Raw genomic sequence first — 12,351 nt, 5'->3', positions numbered from 1 at the left:
TGGCCCAGGACTGGAAAACTTGACAGAATGCCATGGTTTGGAGCAAAGGAAGCCTGAATATTCTTAGGAAGCTTTAAATCATAATTAAGAGTACGAAGGAAGAGATGTCAGAGTACAAAAGTCAAAATTTAGATAATTATATTGTGATTAATTAGGAAAGGCAGAGCTCCGAGAAGTAAATGGGTAAGATTCTGAGTGAACACTCTCGGCAAAGATAGGGACAAGAGTGAGAGAAAACCCAGTTTGCTACTGCTAAAATAGCTCCATTTTAATCCCTAATAGGGGTACATCTTTTTTTTTCTTCAAACCAGTTTCCTTATTGTTATTATTTTTTGAGATACAACCAACCAACATTTTGCATTCTTACTTGCATTCAGGTGCAGTCACAGGATGGAATTCTGGCCAATGGAACATTGATGGAAGTAATGTACGTCACTTCTACGAGAGGCCTATAGAAACTTCATTTCAAGATCAATCCCCCTTCCCTTTCTGGCTGGTTGAATGGAGACAAGCTTTTCCAGAGAGGCATGTGGTGAAGACAGCAGGTCCTCAAGAAGAAGTCTACTAGAGAGCACCCTCCATCCCCTGCCTGCCTTCCTCCCACACACACAACACCAAATTGAACTGTCAGGTGAGCAAGAAATAATTGTGTTGTTTCTGTCATTTCATTGTGTTAAGTCACAAAGATTTCAAGCCTTATCTAATATGGCAGCTAGCAAACATCTCAATAAATATACCCAAGCCTTTGTGGGGCTGGGGAAACAGATGACATACCAACTGTTTATTTAATCTATCTTTTCGAGGCATATCTTTTATTTTTAGGGAGTCCCAAAGAGTGAAACTCCTAAGGTTAAAAATAGAGGCTGATTGGCTGGATTGGGACACAAACATTTTGTTTGGCCCATGTAGTAATTAAATATTCTCTGGATTCATTGTCAACACACACATACATTTTCATGTCTGGCATCTCTGAAAAAAGTGAAAATTCCATAACACTGTAGATGACAACTATTGGCCTGGCCAAGAGAAGGCCTTCTGTCAATGGAGCATGAGGTCTCCATTTGCCACCATCCCCAACCCTCTTAACTGTGTCATGGCCAGCCTACATCCCCCACGTATGTTTTCTGCCAGGACTCTGGAGCCCTTTTCTTTGAAAGGAGTACTTACTGCTTTCTGAGAGGTTTTCTCCCAATGACACTTCAAATGCCCTTCTCAGCTCTACAGGGCAGGATGGGGTTTTCCTCCTTTTGTGCATCTGCAGTACTAATGGCCATAGAATCAGCACTTAATGTGGAATCTGAAAGTTGCCAAGCCTTTCCCCTGATTTTCCACTTGGGGGGCTTTATCATCTTTCCAAAATAACTATAATGGACCTTTCCTGCTGCATTTCTTTCAAACCCATTTGAAACCCTTGTTCAGATACTGCACATGCAAGGCAATGAGCATCAAGATGATGGAGCCACCAAGAACTGTGACCCTTCCTCTTGCCCTGGGATGTGGAACCATTAATTACTGCAGACTATGCCCCATTGCACTGATGCTGGGAACAACATAATGAAGTCCTGTGGAGACACTCAGAAAGAATACCCTATCATTAGCTCTTCATACAGACAGATAAGGCTGGGAAAGTGCAAACTGGAGCTTGGATAAAGCACTCCTTTAAGGATATCTAGGGAGATGAGGAGTGTTCCTTTAAAAGAAGGCTTGTCTTAAAGAGAGTCTCTTGCAATGATTAAATGTAGTATTATATGAGTAACATGCTTTAAAGCAACAACTCATGGAGACAGCCTGATATCCTTTACGGCCAAAGCAATCTGAGGAAGTGGTTTAAATTCTTCATTTATTATCATTTTTGTGTAATTTTTAGAGAATTGCAATAACACGGTCCCCTTTTCTCCTAGGTGACCTTACCCAAATCGAAGTTTCTAAATCTGAGTCTACATGAATGGATAAGTCAGGGCCAGAAAGAGGAATGGGCACTCTGTAATGGAAGTAATTTCAAATTCCCGCAAGCTCTGCTTGATTTTCCCTTCCCACCCAGCATGCTAATCTCCATCTGGCTACATCTGCCCTTAAAATAACCACTTTTCTTCTCAGGCCAGAGTTGTGCTCTCAGCATTTTGAGACTGAACCTCTCCTGTGTCACCCTCCTGACTCATGTGCTTTTCTATGAGTAATATCATAATTCACAGGGTTCCCCCCGCCCTTTTCTTTCAGAATAACTGGGTAATTCAAGTTTCATTTTCCCTCTCTGGGTATTTAAAGGCCAGTCCTTCAGACCAATTTCAGTCATCTATTACTGGTGAGTCAATTTCTTGAGTGGCCTATTTGCAGAGCTGGTTCTGTCAGCTTGAGCTCTTCCCCCAGCCAGGCCCCTACATTGCATGTAGAATTTGTTCAGGCAAAGTAATTCTTAGAGCATATAATGAATATTGTGGAGTCAGTCTCGCTAACTAACTTGTCAGGCTATTTCCAGTACCAGTCAGGCACTGATTGGGGCTTCTAGAGTCTATAATATTATGGACTTGGTAAATCTCAAGTATTAACCAAACTACTTCTGACATATTCCAACACATGACTTCCTGTCTCTCTAATTCTGTGCAGAAATAGAATACGGCAACAGGAAGAGGTTATATGGTTCTCGGATAGCTCAGGAATTGCATGATATATTTTCTCCTGCTGGATAGGATAGGTGACAGGACTAGGGAGAGGAAGCAACTCATGTCTTACGCCATTTTGGTAATAAGCAATGTGGGATTTGGATCCAAGCTAATGTATATATATATATTTATATTGGTGCACATTTGTTCCTATTTTCATGCACGTTTTATGGAATCTCAGTATTTCATAATCATGACATGAAACCTTCTGTGATTGACGAGTGAAATCCTGTCTATGGCAAGTGAATCTGATATTCCATCCACTGTTTAGTATAGGGTCACCTAAAAAATCCTATTTATTTGTCTGTGAAATGTAAAATTTGGACTTGTTCTGAGTCTGGAAAGAGATGGTATTTCCTCACTTTATGCATGTTTCTCAGTGTTTGTCTTTCCTGATCTGACTCGCTGATTATTAGTAAAATTGAAGTATTTGAAAATGATTGCTAGAAAGTTTTCAGTTTTTTAAAGGAATTGTCTAAGGAAGAAATAAAGGCTTTGGAGTGATATGATAACCAAAGAGAATAAAACCCACAATTTTCTGGTTTCTGTAAATAATATGAACATCAGTGGTCATGGAGGTAGCCATAGAGTTGAAACAGCAGGTACAAGAGATATTTTCCTTCTCTTCTTGGAACATTTACATATTTGGTAACTATTTTTTAAATCAATAATGGGGCCATGTAATATGATTTGAATATTCACTGAGGATCTGTCTTTGGTACAAAAATTTTATGTGTAATGGCACAGAAATTTAGTTCAGATCTCAGAAAAAATATATTCTTATTTTGAATGTTACTCAATACCTTAGTGAGAACACTAATCTTATTGACTGATACTAATATCAGTCAGTCAATATGCGAGAGCTTTGATGAGCACCTCTGTGTGTGTGTGTTGGTCTCCTAGACTCAGTCCCTTTATTTTCACTGTTTTTCTTAGGATGGTAAGAATTTCAGGCCTGGTAGGAGAGGAGGCTAATACCAGGGATAAAATAGAAAATCAAATGAGAGAAAGAAGGTTCTGAGAACTCATAAGCATGCTTCTGTTCAGCTGATGAGAGATAAAAATCAGCCATTAGGTAACACTTTTCAGTTATTAATCCGGAGTTTAGCAATACATGTTACTTCAGCTGAGGTTAATAATAATCATAACAGTAATGGTAAATATCACTTATTAAATGCTCACTACATGCCAACCATCCCTCTGGACTATCCTCTTTAGCCCTTACAACATCCATATGAGGCAAGTACCATTATCTTATTGTGTAAGGAAACAGCTGTAGAGAGATTATTCCATCTCACTGATTCTGAAGCAAACGTTATTTCACATTTTATTTTCTCAGCCATCATGCTGCATCTTCAAATTGATGGAATTTTACAACTGTTCTAGCCAGCTAGCAGTCATGACAGTTGTCATTGTCTGTTTGGTCACAAACATCAATGCCACGATGAAAACTTGCAGAATGTGTGCCAAGTGTATAGAAGAAAATCCCAGAGGCAGCAGTGGGATTTTAACCTCCATGAAGCACATAGCTGTGGAGATGGCGAGCGAGGAGGTACCTCGGACTGAGCAGCATTCCTAACGCTGGCGTTAACATAGCCTCGTGCTGCAGAAAGGTAAAGCCTGTGCCTCTGTGAATTTTCTGACAAAATGCTGCACTGTCCACACTCTCAGTAGACTCACGGTCACTGGGTGACACAGTGTGGAAAACATGGACATTCAGATTCTACATGTGAACAAGTTTTAGAAATACTTTAGCCAATTTCTTTTATACAACATATACACAGAAGTGATCCATGACAAAAATCTATGGCTAAATTTAAATGAGCTCTTTCATAGATAAAAAGCATTATGTCATAGTCTACAATCCCTAGTATCTTCATTCAATAATATGCAGTAAAAGAGATAAAGGTTTGTTTGGCTCTAGAGACCAAGTTCAGAATAGTGGGCCGTAAGGTATTCACTAATATTATGATGTTAAAAATTTCTTTGTTGAGGACAAGCATGGCAAGACCATTAACCTCTCTTTGGTGAAGACAGCCTGAGACCGAGAAGTATTGATGACTATTATAATGCCGTTAAATTTATATTGCACCTTACAGTTTGCACAGCTCTTTCACTGATTTAGCTTGTCGACTCCTTACAACGTGATACTTGTTGGTTTACGGTGGGTTCCCAGGGAAAGGACTCTTAGTGGAAATGTTTGTGCAAGAAGTTTGTTGGGGAGTGCCCTCAAAGAAGGGATGTAATCTTGGGTAAGACCACTTACTGCCTTGAACTGATTGCAATTCCTGAAGTCAGCTGTGAGCCACTCGGCAAAATGAGCATTGGTTCTAAAGGAAGAATCTGGGTGGCACACTACAGCATCCACTAAAGCCGAGTACTTGTGTATCTACTTGCTTTGTATAATAAGGTCATCCTGAGAACCACTCCTCTATGATTCTGATAGAAGGGGTGGGTACTCGGAAGAACCTAATTCCTGCAGCTGGTTTCAGGCTATACTGATACTCTCAACCTCCGCTCCCTATTCCCCTCGCCTTTTTTTTTTTTTTTTGGGTAGGACCTCATCTGGTCTAGATGGCTTACCTAGTAAGGTGACGGACTTTTATCACTGAGAGGTGTGAGCCTCTGGCCACCATGCCTGTCTCATGGCATGACTGCTGTACTTGTCTCTTTACTGTTAATGCTGGGCAAGGAGTGCTCAGACATCAGTCAATCAACAGCTCTACTCCTCAAGATGATCATAGTCTATTGCCCCTGTTTTGCTTTCTGGGCTCTTGGCTTGAGGACCATAAAGTGTGTGCAGATATCACTGTGAATGGCAGTGGGTGGGGGGGTCCACTGAAGTAGGGGGAACAGATTCCTCTGTCCTTGGGCACGCAAAACCAACCATGGTTCAAAAGAGTGACTAGCATCTAAAAAAGCCAGCACTAGAACTCTGTCAGAGGGATTGGAGGAGGACAGGGTTTGCATTCCTCTTCTACCTTAAAGCCCAGAGCGGGGTCCAGATGCCATAAACAGGGAGCTCTGGGTCCACAAGCCCATGCCAGTCCCAGTCATGCTGTGGCACAGGAAAAAAAAAAGCTATTCTTTTAAACTATGAGGTCATGGTTTAAAGAAGTTTAACATACAAAAGAGTCAACCCTAGAACTCTGCCAAAGAGTTACTGGAATCTCATGGTGGGAGGGGCTGACTGACAAGGTCTGTGCTCCCTACCCTGTTTCACCCTGAAAGCAGAGACCAGTGTACATAGTCTGGGTATCCTAACTGGCCTGTTGCCTCAGTGAACCCTAGACCCCTAGCCCACTTATCATGGTGGCCACAGGGTGGTGCACGGCAGGACACCCTTCACTGGTGCTCACCATAGCCTTAGTGCCAATGTGACTGACACAGGTGCAAAGCACAATGGAACACCCAGGTCTCAGCTGGCTTGCTAAGGCATCCCTGGTGCAGAGCACTCTGGAACCTCCCAGCTGACATGTTTTGGGTCCAGCTTCCCTGCCTGGGTGCACCGTGTGTGGCATGCCCAAGGAACCCCACGTCCATTCTTGCATCAGTTTTAGCCACCCTGGCAGGCTAACCCCTGCACTGAGCATCTTAGGTTACTATGGCTTGCACCCAATGTAGCTTTAGCTGTCCTACCAGGTCACACTCAGAGGGGAGAGCCCCAGAACCACCTGGCTAGCAACCATTTCAGCTGTCCTGCCAGGGCACATTTTGTGTGGAGAGCCCACAGTTCATATGAAACTCTGCCCATTATAGCTTTCTCTGTCCTTCCCAGATACCCCTTGCACAGAGTGTCCTAGGACCTCCTGGCTTATGCGCTTGTTGGCTCCGGGCACCCTTTGTGTGGAGAGTCCTGGAATACCCATTTATATCCACTTCAGCTATCATACCAGGGGACCTCCTGTCTGTAGAGCACTGGGTCCCCCCAGGTAGCACCCACTTTAGGTTCAGCTATACTGCTAGGGAGCCCTCTGCACAGAGAGCTCAGGGGCCTCCCAGCCCACTCACTGCCTCAGCTTCATCTACCCTGCCCAGGCACCTCCTCCACAGAGCAGCCTGGGACTCTCCAACTTGTGCCTATATCAGCTTCACCTGTTCTGCTAAGGTGCCCTCAGCACCTAGAACTCTAGGGCACCCTAGCCTGCACTGACTTCAGTTTTAGCTTTCCTGATGTGGTGCCCATTACCTGGAAAGCCCCAAGACCTGCAACCCACAACAGCCAGGAAAAACCATGTACAGTCTAGTCTATATAGGGGATGATGAAACACAAGAAACTTAGGAAATTAGTGTTTTGCCTAATCCACAAAAACACCACACAAAATGTGACAGATATATGCTCCAAAAGAAGAAAAAAACTTCAGAAAAATAAGCAATATGCTTGATGAAAATTTAGTGGGGTGGAAGAACTCAGTGAGACCTTCATAGAAAATACTAAAAAGAATCAATAAGAGTTGAAGAATACAATAAGTGAAATGAAAAACATAGTAGAGGGAACCAACAGATTAGAGGATGCAGAAGACTGTATCAGTGATCTGGAAGATAGGGGACTAGAAAGCACACAGCTGAGGATCAAAAGGAGAAAATAATTTTTAGAAATCTCTTGGACAACATTAAACACTGACACTGTAGAGGTCCCAGAAGAAGAGAGAAAGAGGTAATAAAATGTATTAAGAAATAATAATAGCTGAGAACTTCCCTGAGCTAGTGAAGGAAATCGATGTTCAACTCCAAAAATCAGAGTTCCAAATAAGATGAACCCAAGGAGGTGCACACGATGACACATGATGTTAAAAAGATTAAAAGCAGCAAGAGAGTAGTAAAAAGTTACTTATAACTTTTTCAGCAGAAACTCTGAAAGCAGAATAGGGTGGCATGACATACTCAAAATGCTGAAAGACTTTTTCAGCAGAAACTCTGAAAGCAGAATAGGGTGGCATGACATACTCAAAATGCTGAAAGGAAAAAACCCACAACTAAGAATCCCCAGCAAGGTTATCATTCAGATTTGATAGTTTCCCAGATAAACAAAAGTCAAAGGAGATAATGGTCACTAAACCAGCCTTACAAGAACTATTAAATGGACTTCTATAAGTGGAAAAGAAATAGATGTAAGGAAATGATAAAATATGACAGTATATAGATAAAACTTTTTTTTACTACTACCTCCCCCACATTTTTTCTTTTTTTTTTTAAAATATGTTTTAATATAGATTGTTATATATAAACCTTATGGTAATCACAAACTCACAATAGATATACACTACAGAAATTCATCTAACCCAAAGAGCAAAAGAATAATAAAGGAACAGAGAAGAATTACAAAAACCACCAGAAAAAAATAAAATGGAAATAAGTACACACGTATAAATACTTTAAATGTATAAAGTGGTCTAAATGCTCCAATCAAAAGACATAGGATGGTAGAATGGGTAAAAATATAAGGCCCATCTATATGCTGCCTATAGGAGACTCACTTCAGACCTAAAGACACATACAGGCTAAAAGTGAAAGGATGGAAAAGTATTTACCATGAAAGTGGAAGCAAAAAATAAAGTTGGGGTAGCAGTACTTAGACTTTAAAACAAAGATTATAATGAGACAAGGGCCTTTCACAATGATAAAAGAGATCACTCCAACAAGAGGATATAACAATTGTAAATATCTCTGCACCCAACACTGGCACCTAAATACATAAAGCAAGAGAAATTGACGGGAATACAATAAGAGTAGGGGACTTTAACACCCCACTTACATCAATGGACAGATCATCCAGATAGAAAATCAATAAGGAAACCATGTCTTTGAATGACACATTAGACCAGATGGACATAATAGATATATTCAGAACATTCCATCCAAACATGACAGAATACCCACTCTTTTCAAGTGCACATGGAACATTCACCAGCCCAGATCACATGTTAGGTCAAAAAACAAGTCTCTAGAAATTTATTTTTTTAAAAAGATTTGAGACAGAGCGAGAGCACAAACATGAGCAGGGGAGAGGGAAAAGCATACTCCTTGCCTGACGCAGGACTTGATCCCAGAACGAGGTCATGACCTGAGCTGGAGGTAGATGTTTAACTGACTGAGCCACCCAGGTACTCAAGCCTCTAAGATTGAAGTCATGCCATTCATCTTTTTTGACTACAATGGTACAAAATTTGGAAAAAACACAAACACATGGAGACCAAACATGATACAAAATGCCAATGGCCCAATGAAACAATCAAGAAGAAGATGAAAACACAACGGCCCTAAACTTTGAAAGCGGTTCTAAGAGGGAAATATACAGTGATACAGGCCTATTTCAAGAAAGAAGAAAATGCTCAAATAAACTAAGCTTACACCTAAAGGAACTAAAAGAAAATAAAAAATCAAAACCCAAGGCAAGTAGAAGGAAGGAAATAATAAAGATCAGAGCAGAAATAAATAGCTGGGAGACTAAAAAAGTAATAGAAAGATAAATGAAACCAAGACCTGGTTCTTTGAAAAGGTAGACAAAATGGATGAACTCTTAGCCAAACTCACAAAAAAAAAAAAAAAAAAAAGGACCCAAATAAATCAGAAATGAGAGAGAAGAAGTAACAACTGACACCACAAAAATAAAAAACATTGTAAGAGAATACCAGGAAAAAATTTATGCCAACAAATTAGCCAATCTAGAAGAAATAGATACATTCCTAGAAACATACCATCGTCCAAACTGAATGAGGAAGAAATAGAAACTTAGACTATTAGTATGAAATTAAATCAGTTATCAAAAAACTACCAAAAAATAAAAGCCTAGGACCAGATAGATTCACAATTCTAGCGTTAATTCTAGCGTTTAAAGAAGAGTTAATACTTATTCTCCTCAAAGTATTTAAAAAAATACAGTAAGGAAATCTCTCAAATATATTCTACTAGGCCAGCATTACTCTGATAGCAAAGACACTGCAAAACAAACAACAACAAAAAACAAAGGCACTGCAAAAACAACAAAAAGCCAAGAATCATATGATCCTCTCAATAGATGCAGAAAAAGCATTTGACAAAATACAGCATCCTTTCCTGATTAAAACCCTTCAGAGTGTAGGGATAGAGGGTACATTCCTCAATCTCATAAAAACCATCTATGAAAAGCCTACAGCAAATATCATTCTCAATCGGGAAAAGCTGGAAGCCTTTCCCTTAAGATCAGTAACAGGACAAGGATGCCCACTCTCGCCATTATTATTCACCATAGTACTAGAAGTCCTTGCAACAGCAATCAGACAACAAAAAGGGATAAAAGGTATCCAAATTGGCAAAGGAGAAGTCAAACTGTCTCTCTTTGCAGATGACATGATACTGTATATGGAAAACCCAAAAGAATCCACCCCCAAACTAACAGAAGTTATAGAGCAATTCAGTAATGTGGCAGGATACAAAATCAATGCTCAGAAATCAGTTGCATTTCTGTACATGAATAATGAGACTGAAGAAAGAGAAATTAGGGAATCCATCCCATTTACAATAGCACCAAAAACCATACGTTACCTTGGAATTAACTTAACCGAGACGTAAAGGAGCTATATTCTAGAAACTACAAATCACTCTTGAAAGACATTGACGAAGACACAAAAAGATGGAAAAATATTCCATGCTCACGGATCGGAAGAATTACCATAGTTAAAATGTCCACGCTACCCAGAGCAATCTACACTTTCAATGTTATCCCGATCATAATACCAATGACATTTTTCAAAGAACTGGAACAAACAACCCTTAAATTTGTGTGGAACCAGAAAAGGCCACGAATTGCCAAGGAAGTGTTGTAAAGGAAAAACAAAGCTGGGGGCATCACAATGCCGGATTTCAAGTTGTACTACAAAGCTGTGATCACAAAGACAGCATGGTACTGGCACAAAAACAGACACATAGACCAATGGAACAGAATAGAGAACCCAGAAATGGGCCCTCAGCTCTTTAGGCAACTAATCTTTGATAAAGCAGGAAAAAACATCCGGTGGAAAAAAGACAGTCTCTTCCATAAATGGTGCTGGGAAAATTGGACAGCTACATGCAAAAGAATGAAACTTGACCACTCTCTCACACTACACACAAAAATAAACTCCAAATGGATGAAAGATCTCGATGTGAGACAGGAATCCATCAAAATCCTAGAGGAGAACATAGGCAGCAACCTCTATGACATCGGCCACAGCAACCTTTTACATGACACATCTCCAAAGGCAAGAGAAACAAAAGATAAAATGAACTTATGGGACTTCATCAAGATTAAGAGGCAGCCCACGGAATGGGAGAATATATTTGCAAATGATGCTACAGATAAAAGACTGGTATCCAAGATCTACAAAGAACTTCTCAAACTCAATACACGAGAAACAAATAGACAAATCATAAAATGGGCAGAAGATATGAACACACACTTTTCCAATGAGGACATACAAATGGCTAGCAGACACATGAAAAAATGTTGAAAATCATTAGCCATCAGGGAAATTCAAATCAAAACCACACTAAGATACCACCTTACACCAGTTAGAATGGCAAAAATGGACAAGGCAAGAAACAATTGTTGGAGAGGATGTGGAGAAAGGGGATCCCTCCTACACTGTTGGTGGGAATGCAAGTTAGTATAGCCACTTTGGAAAACAGTGTGGAAGTCCCTCAAAAAGTTAAAAATTGAGCTACCCTATGATCCAGCCATTGCACTACTGGGTATTTACCCCAAAGATACAGGCGTAGTGAAGAGAAGGGCCATATGCACCCCAATGTTCATAGCAGCATTGTCCACAATAGCTAAATCGTGGAAGGAGCCGAGATGTCCTTCAACAGATGACTGGATTAAGAAGATGTGGTCCATATATACAATGGAATATTACTCAGCTATCAAAAAAAAGGAGTTCTCAACATTTGCTGCAACATGGATGGCCTGGAGGAGATAATGGTAAGTGAAATAAGCCAAGCAGAGAAAGACAATTATCATATGGTTTCTCTTATGTATGGAACATAAGAACTAGGAAGATCGGTAGAAGAAAAGGATAAAGAAAGGGGGGTAAACAGAAGGGGGAATGAACCATGAGAGACTATGGACTCTGAGAAACAAACTGAGGGCTTCAGAGGGGAGGGGGTGGGGGAATGGGATAGGCTGGTGATGGGTAGTAAGGGGGGCACGTATTGCATGGTGCACTGGGTGTTATACGCAACTAATGAATCATTGAACTTTACATCAAAAACCAGGGATGTACTGTATGGTGACTAACATAATAAAATATTATTATTATGAAAAAAAACCCCAAAAACAGCAAAACACCAAAAAATCCCCCAAAATACCAAAACAAAACTGCAACCCAATATCCCTGATAAGCATAGATGCAAAATCCTTAACAATACATTGATGGAATCATTCACAATGATCAATTTAGATTAATTTCAGAAATGCAATGATGGTTCAATATGTACAAAACAATGTGATACACCACATCAACTAAACAAAGGATAAAAATTATATGATCATCTCAATAGATGCAGAAAAGCATTTGATAAATTTCAGCATCCACATCCATTAACGATAAAAAAAAAAAACTCAACAAAGTAGGTTGGGAGGAGACATACCTCAACATGATCAAGGCCTTATATGAAAAACCCACAGCTTTCATTATACCCACTGGTGAAAACTGAGAGCTTTTCCTCTAAGATC

General features: G+C 40.1%; 1 long non-coding RNA gene across 2 annotated transcripts in view; it reads left to right on the top strand.

Annotated features, from left to right (window-relative positions):
- The window catches only part of LOC130543032 (uncharacterized), a 203,175-nt gene extending 200,718 nt beyond the window's left edge, over positions 1-2,457 (top strand). The window contains exons 9-10 of one of the 2 annotated variants that reach the window (XR_008958040.1): positions 378-631; positions 2,218-2,457. This is a non-coding gene — a long non-coding RNA (uncharacterized LOC130543032). Of the gene's footprint in view, positions 1-377; positions 767-2,217 lie in introns of those variants that run through there. The other variant, XR_008958041.1, reaches the window with a different exon arrangement.
- The last annotated feature ends 9,894 nt before the right edge of the window (positions 2,458-12,351 follow it).

Source organism: Ursus arctos, unplaced genomic scaffold (assembly GCF_023065955.2).
Source record: "Ursus arctos isolate Adak ecotype North America unplaced genomic scaffold, UrsArc2.0 scaffold_10, whole genome shotgun sequence".
In the NCBI taxonomy this organism is placed as follows: Eukaryota; Metazoa; Chordata; class Mammalia; order Carnivora; family Ursidae; genus Ursus; species Ursus arctos.
The sequence above is the reverse complement of the archived record's forward strand: the minus strand, read 5'-3'. Positions and strand labels throughout refer to the sequence as shown.